This window comes from Astatotilapia calliptera, chromosome 3 (genome assembly GCF_964374335.1).
Source record: "Astatotilapia calliptera chromosome 3, fAstCal68.1, whole genome shotgun sequence".
Taxonomy (NCBI): Eukaryota; Metazoa; Chordata; class Actinopteri; order Cichliformes; family Cichlidae; genus Astatotilapia; species Astatotilapia calliptera.
In genome coordinates, this window is record NC_137424.1 from 20,887,809 (window position 1) to 20,899,828 (window position 12,020).

Here is a 12,020-nt window from a genome sequence, read left to right on the forward strand (position 1 = left end):
AAAGTAAAACAGGAAGTACACGGAGGTTCAGAGAGGAGGAGAGACAGCACGGGGAGAGCACGGACATAACGGGCTGGGAAAACATGGAATAAAACTCAAGGAGGGGAAACGAGGGCTCACAGATAAACAGAGGGGCACACAGGAGGTAATCAAATAAGGAACATCTTAACAGAAACCATGGCATAAATAAAGAACAACACACAAAACATACGAAAACTAAGAATGCTGGGCCAACATGGCCCAGGATCATGACAGACAGCAAAAGACACTGAGCAGCATATCAGTCAGCATGGGAAAAATGCCATAGATTTAAGGAACCAGGCTAAAATAATTGGTTTCTAGTGGGTTCTATTGTAAGTGCTCTATATTTCAGCATGACATACTGTATGCATCCTACACTGAGAACCCTTGAAGCTGATCATCAGGGTATGCTGTGTACTTCTTACACAGAAGATAAAATAACATGCAAAGATTTTAGATGGTTGTGGTTGGTCCTTACACACAGATGTAAGGTCAAAAAAAAAAAAAAATCACCCACAATGGATCGTTCACAGACGCTGGTCCAGTGGAACCCACTTCCACAAAGGCTGCACCTGCTCTGGCAGAACAGGAAGCATCAACTACAGAGTAGCTATTTTCATAATTAAGACATCAACTATAGGTGTTCCCAAAATGTGCCATGTTGTCTGCACACCTGACAGCTCAATAAGTCCTGTGTTGATTACAGATGGTGGTTGTTTCCAGAAACAGCACTTGCATAAAACAAGTACAGAGCACTTTATGAGCCAACCTGCTTCTTTAATGAGCATTTAGGTTGTTTGTATTCAGTGTTCACAGATAATATGCTCATTAAAAGGGGGGATCCACTATGTCCTTCTTCACAATCCTGTCTGCCAACTTTAAGAAGAAATCAGAGTGACGCAGAAGCTTTAAAACAGTGTTCAGAATAATCAGTGATGCTTTTATCTGAACTGATGACAGATAAAGATGAACGTGAGTGTGGCAGAAGAGTCAGTTCTCCCTCTTTCTTGGAAGTATACAAAAGTCTGTTGTTTCTAAAAAGTTCATAAACAAACAACAAGTTCTTACAGAATGAGACGTGAAGCCTGGAGACGAGCAGTTCAGACACGCTGTTATTAAATTCTACCTGAGCAGGTTATAGTTCACCTCAGTTACGGAAGAACAAATAACACTTGGCTCTGGGAGCTTCAGTTTTTATACACTGTCGTAGCACCACCCTAAGCCATCATTTGCATCAACACCTACATCACTAGCCCAGCAGTTCTAAGAAACTTCTCTGTTTGTGGTTCAGAACCTAATGTGACACCAATGAGCACAACAGCATGCAGCTGCAGGTTGTTGTTCATACCTGGCTTTACAATAAAGAGCCATGTTTGCAGGCAGCTGTTTGAAGTTTTGTGTAAAATATCATTTTTATAGAAATAAACCAAATGTGTCTAAATATATTAAGTAAACAATCAGAATAAGAACATTTTGAAATAAAATCCAAAAACTGCATCTGGCTTAGTTTTTGTTGAATAAATAATGACTCTGTGTAATATGTCATGTGTTGTATATGTAAGTTGTATTTGTACAATGAAGCCAGGCTTTCTTTGTGTTAGCTGCCTGACAAAACCTAAAACTCTAGTCAGAGATTGCAGGTGTCACAACAGACATGATCAGCTTTCTCTGTCGATCCTATCTTTCTGTTTCACACTCTGTGCACTCATAGAAAAAATCTTTAAAAAAACAATCACATGACTCTTCTTCCACACAACATGATCCCTGAGTGCCGCCTGCTCCAACCAGACATGTTCTCACAGCGACGATGGTGATAATTAAAATCTACAAAGAACGTGATAAACATTATTAAAATGCAGCACTGTTAAAGCAACGTGATTAATGCTGCATTAAAATGAGCCTTTAGCACATAGAGATGATTAAACAGTTTCATTTGACTTCATTGTTTCTAAGGCAGATGCTACACCAGTGAAGGTGCACTTAGTTTTCACACACTGCTTCTGCATTGTGTCTTAGTTTTAGTGGATTAAATAATGACACAGTGTTTGTTTGTTTTTCTTTAGTAACAAATGACCTCAGACCAGCTTATAATATTTTATAAACAAATAAGCATAAATGCATAAACTCAGCCTGGAATCACATGGGATAAACATGGGATGTGCATTTTTTTATTTGTTTTGTGTTACTGAGTCTTGCAAGAATGCCAACCTTACCAGCAGCAGCTTGGTTTTTTTGTTTGTTGTTTTTTTAATTGAATGAGTGCTGAAAGTTGAGCAACAGCTGTGACAACGAGAGAAGATGGAGCCAATCAGAAACAACTGTGAAAATGTACAATATGCAAGCTAAGAAAGCAAAGTGTAGCAATGTTGCCATCATTTTTGTTATTGTGGGATTTTTTTCAACATTCACTGAAAATCACTTCTCTCATATTTCCTCTTTATTATTTTCATCACTGTTTAAGAAACGTAACAAAGTCTTATAAAGCATCTAAACCAGCATCATGAAGTGATGTTTAAAGATGGCAGCAAGCTCACAGCATCTCTCAACTCAAGAGCAACATTCAAAGTGCACAGGCTGAAGGAAAGTATTGATTTTATCACATGCAATTACAATACGCCTTTTCATCTGTATCTGGATGTACAATGGGTATCGTTGTTTGTCCCAGCAGTTTACAATACAGAATGTGCACGTCTGTGGGGCTTTTATAAAGATTTCTATTTGCATTGATACAATTGCTTGGATCACAAATTGTTCTAACTTGATTAAAGTCACCAATGATAAAGGTATTCTTGCGCTTACAGTTACCATTATTATCTCTGTTTGCTATCAGATCATCACATCCCCCTTGTGGGATCATGTTGATGATCTGCTGGTTTTCTGAACACGTCCGTTAGTCATGCAGAGCACAGTGCCAGAGAGCGCCACCAGCAGGAACATGGAAGTCTTCATTGTATTTCTATATCGAAAAAGTAAACAGAGTGACTATATAAATCAGTATTATTTCATTTCATTTATTAACTTGTTTATTTTTCCATTTTCCTAAATGTTAATCGTGCTTAACTATTAAAGTAAAAATACAGATAGATAGGAAACTCTCTGAAAAGTCAAACTGTTTTCAGTGAGTTTATATATTTGCCAGAGGAAAGGTCAGAATCTGCATATCTGACCACTTTGAATCAATTTATATCTAAACAGAAATCAGTAAAAGTTCAAATCAGTTTATCAATATCCTCACTTATGAGGATATTGATATCCGTATAACTGGAGTTATTATAGATTTTCATACATGACATTTGTGAAAAAGGCGAGGGTGTCAGGGTCCCTGTGTCTACCCGGTCGCCTCAGTGTGGCTACATGTGTTTTTTTGTTTTGATTTTGTCCCCGCTCTCTCCCTCCCTCCTTCTCTCACTGCCTGGGCGGAGCTCATCTGTGGGCTCCTGCCCTTGGCCCACGCACCTGGTGACACCTGTGGCTCATCACCCAACAGTGTTCCAGTCCCCTTATAAGATGGCAGCCCTGTATTTCTCGTCGCTGGACCGTTGCCGACTCTCGTCAGTGTTAACCCCAGCTCAGTTCGTTCTCGTGTTTCCCTAGCGATCTTCTTACAGTAACCTTTTGCATCTCTGTGAATAGATTTCCCTGGACCTGCCCCTGTGTTACCTGAGCGATCAAGTGTGTGAGGATTGGAGCGAGCTTTTGTGTTTCTTGTGGAGTGTGAAGAGGAGCGTGGAGCGTGGATGGAGTGAGGACTTTGGAGCGTGTGTGGACTGCAAGTGTCTTTCCCCCCTCCTGTTCGTGTGTGGATTCCCGGAACCCGTCTTTTCCCCACTGTGTAAATAGATCACCTGGTGCTTCTGTAAATAAAAAACCTTTATTGTTCCCTACTCAGAGCCTACGCGTGAGTCCGTTCAGTCCCGTTGTGACAGAGGGTAAGGACGTAAATCGACTGGTAAAGAGGGACTGGTGAAGAGTCTGCAGCCGCAGCACCGATCCATCTGTCCATCTCCTGTTCCCTTCTCTGATCACTCGTGAACAAGACTGCGAGTTTTGTAACTTAATAAAAGCAGTAATTTGTTTGCCAGAGGGCCCCTTCCACGTCACACCCTGTTCTTTCCTTCTTGTCTCATATGAAAATTCACTTTGTGGAGCTTTTTGGGAAATTGTTAAACTTCAGGAAGATTCTGAACATGCCCCATCGTTTAGCCAGCTCTTTGGAGCTGAGCAGGTTCAGGCCTGTTGTTGTAAGTTTTATAAAACGATCTCATTTAAACGGATAATCCAGCTGAAGCTTCAGACAGCCGTCAGACAGTGAAACACTGCCATCTGCTGGACGCGAATAACAAAGACGCTGCTTTGACGGGTGAGGGAGTTTCAACAAGTCTGCAACGACTCAAGCATCAAACTACAGAACTATTCTAGCGGACATGGTGCTCTAATGACTGCTTCATTAACGCAGGTCAGAAAGGATCAAACATATCAATAAATCATAAAACACAAAACGTCTCTTATTGCCCAGGGCTCAGGAAGTGAGTGTGTTCCTTATAGCCCAACACGTTCTCACTCCCAACTCGTCAAACGTGTGACGCATGGTCAGGCTCCCTCTGCTTCACTTATGGACCATATGGACCACCAGGTAAGACCATTTAAACGGACAGCATTTATAGAATGACTATTAAAAGTCTGCGAGTGTCAGTAATGTTAATGTGGTTATGTTAGTAATACACCGAGTGCTAATATAACAGCTTTAAGATGCATTTGTAGATGTTATTACGTGTTTTACCGTCTTTATGGTGCTAGCTTAAAGTTACGGTGTAAACGTTAGCTTATATTGGAGGAAAGCTGTTACTGTTTAAACGATGTTAGCACAGAAATATTAGCTTCTGTCATGACTGATGAAGTTACTAGTTAATAAAGTTTCCAGTAAAGTGTTTAATCGCAGCCACAGACTGACAGCAAATATCTCGATTAGCTTCAGTGCATCTGTAATAAATATGTGCAAGTTTCAGTGCTTCGTTTAAACTGTATGATACTTATACTGACCCAGGGTCAGTGTAAAATACAATCCTAGCTGTGTGAACAAAGCCTGGCTGCTTTAATCCTGCATGACAAACCTCAGGATGCAGGTTATTATTACTCTTTCCTGCTGGCACACCTGTCACACCTGAGAGTCAGCTAGAAACTCACAGTGACGTGGACATCATGCAAAGACTGCCAGACTCTGTAATACTGCAAATGATCAGTGACTCAGGTTATCACTAAACTTTAAACGGCACCTCTGTGTCTCTGTGTGCTGAACATCTAGGATTGAGTCAGGCTGCATTGACTGTGGGACTTTAATGTGTTAAAAGCAGGTTGAAGACGGCTCAGAAACATTTGAAGATTAAAATTTAGCATTATGGCTGCTGGTGGTTTGTAAAGCCTCTACTCAGCTGTATTTTTGTTACTAATTTATGTTTGTTGTTGTTTAACACAGATTTCAGAAGAGCAAATATGCTTAATAGTTTAACTAGATTTCATTTGTCAGTGTGGGACTGCTGAGTCACCTGAAGAACTCATTTCATTCATTCTCCACATGATGTTCATTTACAGAAATGTTTCACAGGAACTGATTTCTCCCAAAGGGTGAACTAGTGTGTTTCCATAGATTACCTCTGTATGAATGTACTTCTTAAATGAAGGCAAGTGTTTGTCCTTTTTTGTTCCTCAGGTACAGTACGTGATATCAAGGGCAGGCGGTCATCACTGGGGGTAGACAAGAAGCAGACGTACTTCCAAGAGGGAGCTGCAGTGAGGTCAGAGGTCAGAATCTGAAACAGCTCAGGTTTATATTTTAGAGGTTATAAAAAATCAAAATGTATTATTTAAAGAAACCTTTAAATAATAGTCATAATTATGATTATTATAAGAAATATCAAACATTTAAGTGGATTTTCTGTTACACATATCGTGTTAGCCCTGCAATAAACTGGCAGCCTGTCTTTGTCCTGTATCAGCTGGGATAGGCTTCATCCTCCTGCAACCCTGAATTGGATACATTGTATTCCAATTATGTAATCTGATCATTTACAAACTCAAGGTATCTAATCAAAATGTAAGTGATGCCGCCCTTGACAGACAGGGAGATTTTATTCCTCAAAGACCATCATCCAGTCGAAGTACTAGTTGCCACGTGGTCAGTGTTCTCACAACCATTGATTTTATCTCACAACTTGTTTTCACCAAAGAATTTCAGTAAGTAAATATTCTTCAATCTCTTTTTCCCCCCAGTGTCTGCAGATCAGCATCAGTGTCCACGTGAAGAACCTAGTTATGTTGCCAGTGTCAACCCAACAAAAGGTACTTTACCTTCTTGTATATATTGTGATTCCTTTACTTTTATATTTGTTGTTATAGTTGAGTTAGGCAGGGCTTTTGTGCAGTCCTAAGAAACATACTGCCTAGAGTGTTTTTCACTTTGTGGAAGAGTTTCTTTATTTTTTTTCTGTTAGTGTGTGGAACTGAGGTGCTTCGTCAGGAGCTCCTTCAGTTGTTGGAGGATGGAGAAGAGGACGCAGCCATGACTTGTGAGACGTTGTCTGAGTCAGCTGCTACTCACTGGGCGATCAGAAACATGGTGTCCTTGCTAAAGTGGAAAGAGGCCAGGCCTTGTCTTATAGACAATATGTTAGCTACTCTGGATCCACAGTCACACCGTGTGTGTCAGTGTGGCAAACAAGTAGTTGTGAGGTGTCTGGACTGCCTGCCTCTTCCATTCCTTTGTGCTGACTGTGATATTGCAGTTCACACACGCTTTGTCCTGCACAGCAGAGAGGCAGTAACAGGAGGGTTTTTGCAGCCTTCATCAGAGTTTCACAATCCAATAGGTACGGTTTTTAAGTCTTATGCATTTATTGCTATGTACTATGAGTGTGTGCTGTTATTGTATATTTATTGTGTATCATTTAATTTCCAATTCTTTTTATATATATTGTGTGTTTTTAATGTTAGTTCGGCTGTTGCCTGTGCAAAGACCAGACTGTGTGTGACTGCCCAGCAGGTAACGTTGAGGTTTCACCCGGTGCAATTGTGGCTCTTGTAACCATAAATGGTAAGTTGCTCTTTTGTCACACAGTACATACACAATAGATGTGTTTGCAGGTTTTATTGCAAATTGTACATTGCTACATTGTTTTGAATTACCCTCGGCCCGCAGTATATGTGGGCACCTGTCAAAGGTCATTTGGATTTACCAGACCGCTTTGAAAACAACATGGGAAAAAATGAATGTCTTTGTTGAGCCATGACTGGATTTCTCCTTATCCTTCCTAAAGGCCGTTATAACCTTGCACTGCCAGTGGTGAGCTGCACCAGCTGTGGCCTAATGTGGTCCCCCTCAGTTAAGGACTTCCAGGGTGGTGGATATTGGCCTGGCACCTTAAATTTCTGCACCCTGTTTTCAATGGATGTCTTTCAGTCTTTCTATGACATTAAGAAGCTGCAGCAGGGATGTCACTTAAGGCCTTTGTCAAAGTGCTGGATGAACGAACAGCCCATTTTGGAAGGGTGAGTTTCTAAATTTGTCAAGTTTAAGGAAATTGTGCAAATCAATGTTTATGATGACTGTCCGTGAATATTCTGTTGTTTGTCCTCTACTTAAAAGACTGGCCGAATATCAGCTGATGCCTTCAGCAAAAGTTTCTTGGAGTGGAGTGCTGTAAAGTGTGAGGTGGACAGGATGTGCAAGGAGCCATGCTTTAGCTGCCCTGCCTGCACTCCAGACATGCTCGCCGTCTCAGTTGATGGAAACTGCAAGCTTTATCGCTTTCAATCAAATGCAAGGTACGTTATGCATTGTGTACATAAATCAAATATGGATTTGTACAAAAATTGTATTTTGATGTTTCTTTTCAAACAACTGTCACTGTGTTCGTTCAGCACTTCAGAGCAGGGGAACTTTGAAGGTGTCTTCATTGAAGAAGATGAGGAAGTTGCTGAGTTTGTGAAATACATCCAGAGACACACAAATGATGTAAGATACACATATATATCAGTGCTGTCAGCGTTAATCTTGTTAAAATGACGTTAACGCCATAACCATATACTCATACGTGTGTGTGTGTGGATACATATTTGGATGGGTGGATATTTATTTTGTTTTTCTCTTGGTGTTGTCGTAATACTATTTACTTGACTTTATCTTAATGTGTACTTCATTTTGAGTAGCTCACACTTGGATGTGCGAGGTATACTGCAGCTTGTAGTCTTGGATACGTTTAAGACATTTTGTTATAAGGTTGAATGAATTCAGCAGTCATGTATTGTGACCTCCTTTCTATAGATCAAATGGGGAGGTGCGTTTCAGGATGGGGCCGGTTCTACAGTTGGAGAAGAGGTGGAACAAGTAAACAGTTTCCTGTCTAGGGCGGCCATCACAACGAAGTACATGTCTAAAGCAGGTGTGTGTCTGTGTGTGAGATTCCACTCAGTCTCCTGCTCATTCATTCTTATTTGTATACTAACTGAAATGCAGGGCGAACAGACATGCTGAGCCTCCTGGCTTTGGGCTGGAACAAAAGGAAAGTGGAACAACTGGGCCGCACTTTGAGCCAGAGATATCTAAAGGTCATTTTTTCAACACCCATTTTAATGTGTGTGGTAATGGGGGGGAAACACCAGTACTCTAAAAATGTCCATATGAATGACATTTATTAATGTATTCTTAGATCATAAGGATCCTTAGAGAACAAGTGGAGAGCCTGAATGCGAGCAGAAATGAGCTGGGTGTGGATGACGACACACTGCAGCAATGGGCTGAAGGTGAGTCTCAATATAATGCACTCGTGTATAACAACAGGACCCACCATGGCCTCATTAAAGAACTTAGAGTTAAGATCTTTCTGACAGTGTCAACAAACAATGAAAAATAAGCTTGTAAAAGCAGAATTGATGGCAGAGTTGTTGCGTTTGATCAAATTGGATTGGACCTGGGTTGAAGTGATGTCGTACTAGTTGGTTTTATAAAGCTGAACACCAACATACTTGTTATCTCATGATAATGCAGCACATGAAGGCTCCAGATGTCTTATAATGAATATCATCAAGTCAGTGATTACAGAGTCCACTGTAGTTTGGTGACTGTTACTCGTCCTGTGTTCTGATTAATATTCCTCTCACTTAGAAACTGATCAAACTGATGGCAGCCTTGGAGCGTTGCAGGCACGAGTAGAGCAGCTTGTCGTCATCATCAGAGTGCGAACACAAAGTCTTTACAGACAAAATGGTGTCACAGTTTCTTTGAAACGGACCGTTTGATGCTCAGTTTGTACAGCTTGTACAGCTACTTTGTAAACAGAATAAAATCAGATCCAGGTTTGTTTAAGCTGGATGTGATTTGTTCTAGCAAACGAATTGATGAGTGTAGATTAAAATGTAAATATATGCATTATGTGAAGGTGTTCCTTTTTATGATTATTTACAGATAGCAACAAGAGGCGACACAGAATTCACAAGGTCATCTTAGATGAGAAGAAACGCTTGGCGGCTGCTGTTGACGACTACAACAAGGAAACAAGCAACAAAGCAAATCGTATCCAGTGATGCCCTCATGCAGACCGACGTTTGGCCCTGGCAGAGCACAAGTGAACGTAAGCTCTTGATTTCTAAATATCCTTTTTAAACAAACTCCCAGTATCTGAGCAGCAGTTGGATGTTTTGTTCTTGAATCATAATATGCTGCTATGTTTTCCCATCTGATGTTGTTAAACTGCAGCTGCTGCTGACCTCCGGACAAAGAGAAAGGTCTTTGAGAAGGTGATGGCTGTGAGGCGCCTGAGAGAGGAGGAGATGATCCTTTGCAGGGAGATGCAGCATCACTGGACAGTGTTGCGAATGCGATCTGTGGTGTTGGGGACAATCTCCTCAGACTGTAAGCACATCTTTTATTTATTTATACATTTGGTGATGAATTGATTGAAAATAATAGCAGATGCTAAAGTCTTACTGGATCTTTTACCTATATTTGGGTTGCTAGCTAACACTGCCTTCTCCCTTAAAAAAAGCTTAATTACATGATCCTAACTCCTTGTGTTTATGAGGTGAGGTTTTTTTGTTTGTTTGTTTGTTTTACTTATATTTAATAGTTTTGTTGTTTTTACAGCCTCCCTTGTTGGCATGTCGGAGGATGCACAGAAAGGACTCCATAGCCTGGTTTAAAAACAAAGTGAACTGAAAGCTGAAACGCTCAAAGTAAAGGACGTGTACAAGAGAATCCTCAGCCACCAACCACTCCTGGAAATGGACTCAGAGGAGGAGGAGGACGTTTCAGACGATGAGAGTGATTTGAGCACTTCTGATGAAGACTGATTGTGTCATCATTGATGTTATGTTTGCTAGAATAAAAAGTTAATCACATCTGTTTAATGTGATTTTCATAATGTCTGTTTCAGAAATTGCTTATCAACAGACATTTTACATGTTGAGAAGAAAAATGTAATTCCCTTGGTGCAGTTGTTTACCCTGAATCATTCTTTCCCATCTAATTTAATGACTCGTGTACATGTTCAGATACAATAACATAATTGAATTCATGGGATGCTTTCTGGGCTGCTCAAATTACCACAAAATGTAAAAGCACCAGGCAGCACACTCACAAGGACATGTTTTGTTCAGTGTTTTGTTGAAGAAATCAACAAGTACAACTGAGATGTTTGCTGTAGTGGTGTGTTTGTTAAGAAGCATGCCAGCACACTGGTGAACTGACAGTCCCAGAATGCACCCGAGCCAGTGACTCGCCCCAGAACAAATGACATTAATTATCTAGAAAGACAACCGTGATCAAAGACTAAGTAAAAGAGTAGGAAACAAAAGATAAGGAAAGGTACTGTGGGGTAGGAAAGAAAGGCCAGAGCTGTGCAAAATGACCTCCAGCAGGCCACAAATATGCACGTCTGCTCAAACGGTCAGATACTGACTCCATGAGGGTGGTATGAGGGCTCGACGTCCACAGGTGGGGGTTGTGCTTACAGCCCAACACCGTGCAGGATGTTTGGCATTTGCCAGAGAACACCAAGATTGGCAACTTTGCCACTGGCGCCCTGTGCTCTTCACAGATGAAAGCAAGTTCACACTGAGCACGTGTGACAGAGTCTGGAGACATATTGGAGAACCTTCTGCTGCCTGAAACATCCACCAGCATGATGGTTGGGCAGTGGGTGACTAATGGTGTGGGTGGCATTTCTTTGGGGGACCGCACAGCCCCCCGTGTGCTCGGCAGAGGTAGCCTGACTGCCATTAGGTGCTGAAATTAGATCCTCAGACCCCTTGTGAGACTAAATGCTGGTGCGGGTGGCCCCGGGTTCCTCCTAATGCAAGACAGCGCTAGACCTCATGTGGCTGGAGTGTGTCAGCAGTTCCTGCAAGACGAAGGCATTGATGCTGTGGACTGGCCCGCCCATTCCCCAGATCTGAATCCATTTGAGGACATCTGGGACATCACGTCTCACTCCATCCACCAACTGCACCACAGACTGTCCAGGAGTTGGCAGATGCTTTAGTCCTGGAGTCTGGGAGGAGATCCATCAGGAGACCATCTGCCACTTCATCAGGAGCATGCCCAGGTGTTGTAGTGAGGTCATACAGGCATGTGGAGGCCACACAGACTACAGAGCCTCATTTTGACGTGTTTGAAGGACATTACGTCAAACCAGATGAATGATTCTGTATTGCACTGATCAAGGAACCAACCCAATAGGAGCTAAAGGCATCCTCTTCACATTACTTAACATAGTGAGTTTATACTATGTTTAATGTGCATTTTCTTCATCAGTCTAGAACATAACATGTTAGCGCTCCCTGGTTCTTTTTGGAGACAGATCCTGAGACAGCAGGCAGCTTTGGAGAACTCATGCCAGCTGTGGTCATTAAGGAAAACTTTGATTTAATATTGATTTCATGACAACTATCCTCAGGCACATATTCCTGGATATATACAATGACACGAGTAGACACTAACCCCCAGCAGT

At 41.4% G+C, this 12,020-nt stretch overlaps 1 long non-coding RNA gene across 1 annotated transcript; it reads left to right on the plus strand.

Annotated features, from left to right (window-relative positions):
* The first annotated feature begins 3,385 nt into the window (after positions 1-3,385).
* LOC145425338 (uncharacterized) lies at positions 3,386-3,905 on the plus strand. The gene is made up of 2 exons (XR_013906005.1): positions 3,386-3,572; positions 3,655-3,905. It is a non-coding gene; the product is annotated as an uncharacterized LOC145425338 (long non-coding RNA).
* The last annotated feature ends 8,115 nt before the right edge of the window (positions 3,906-12,020 follow it).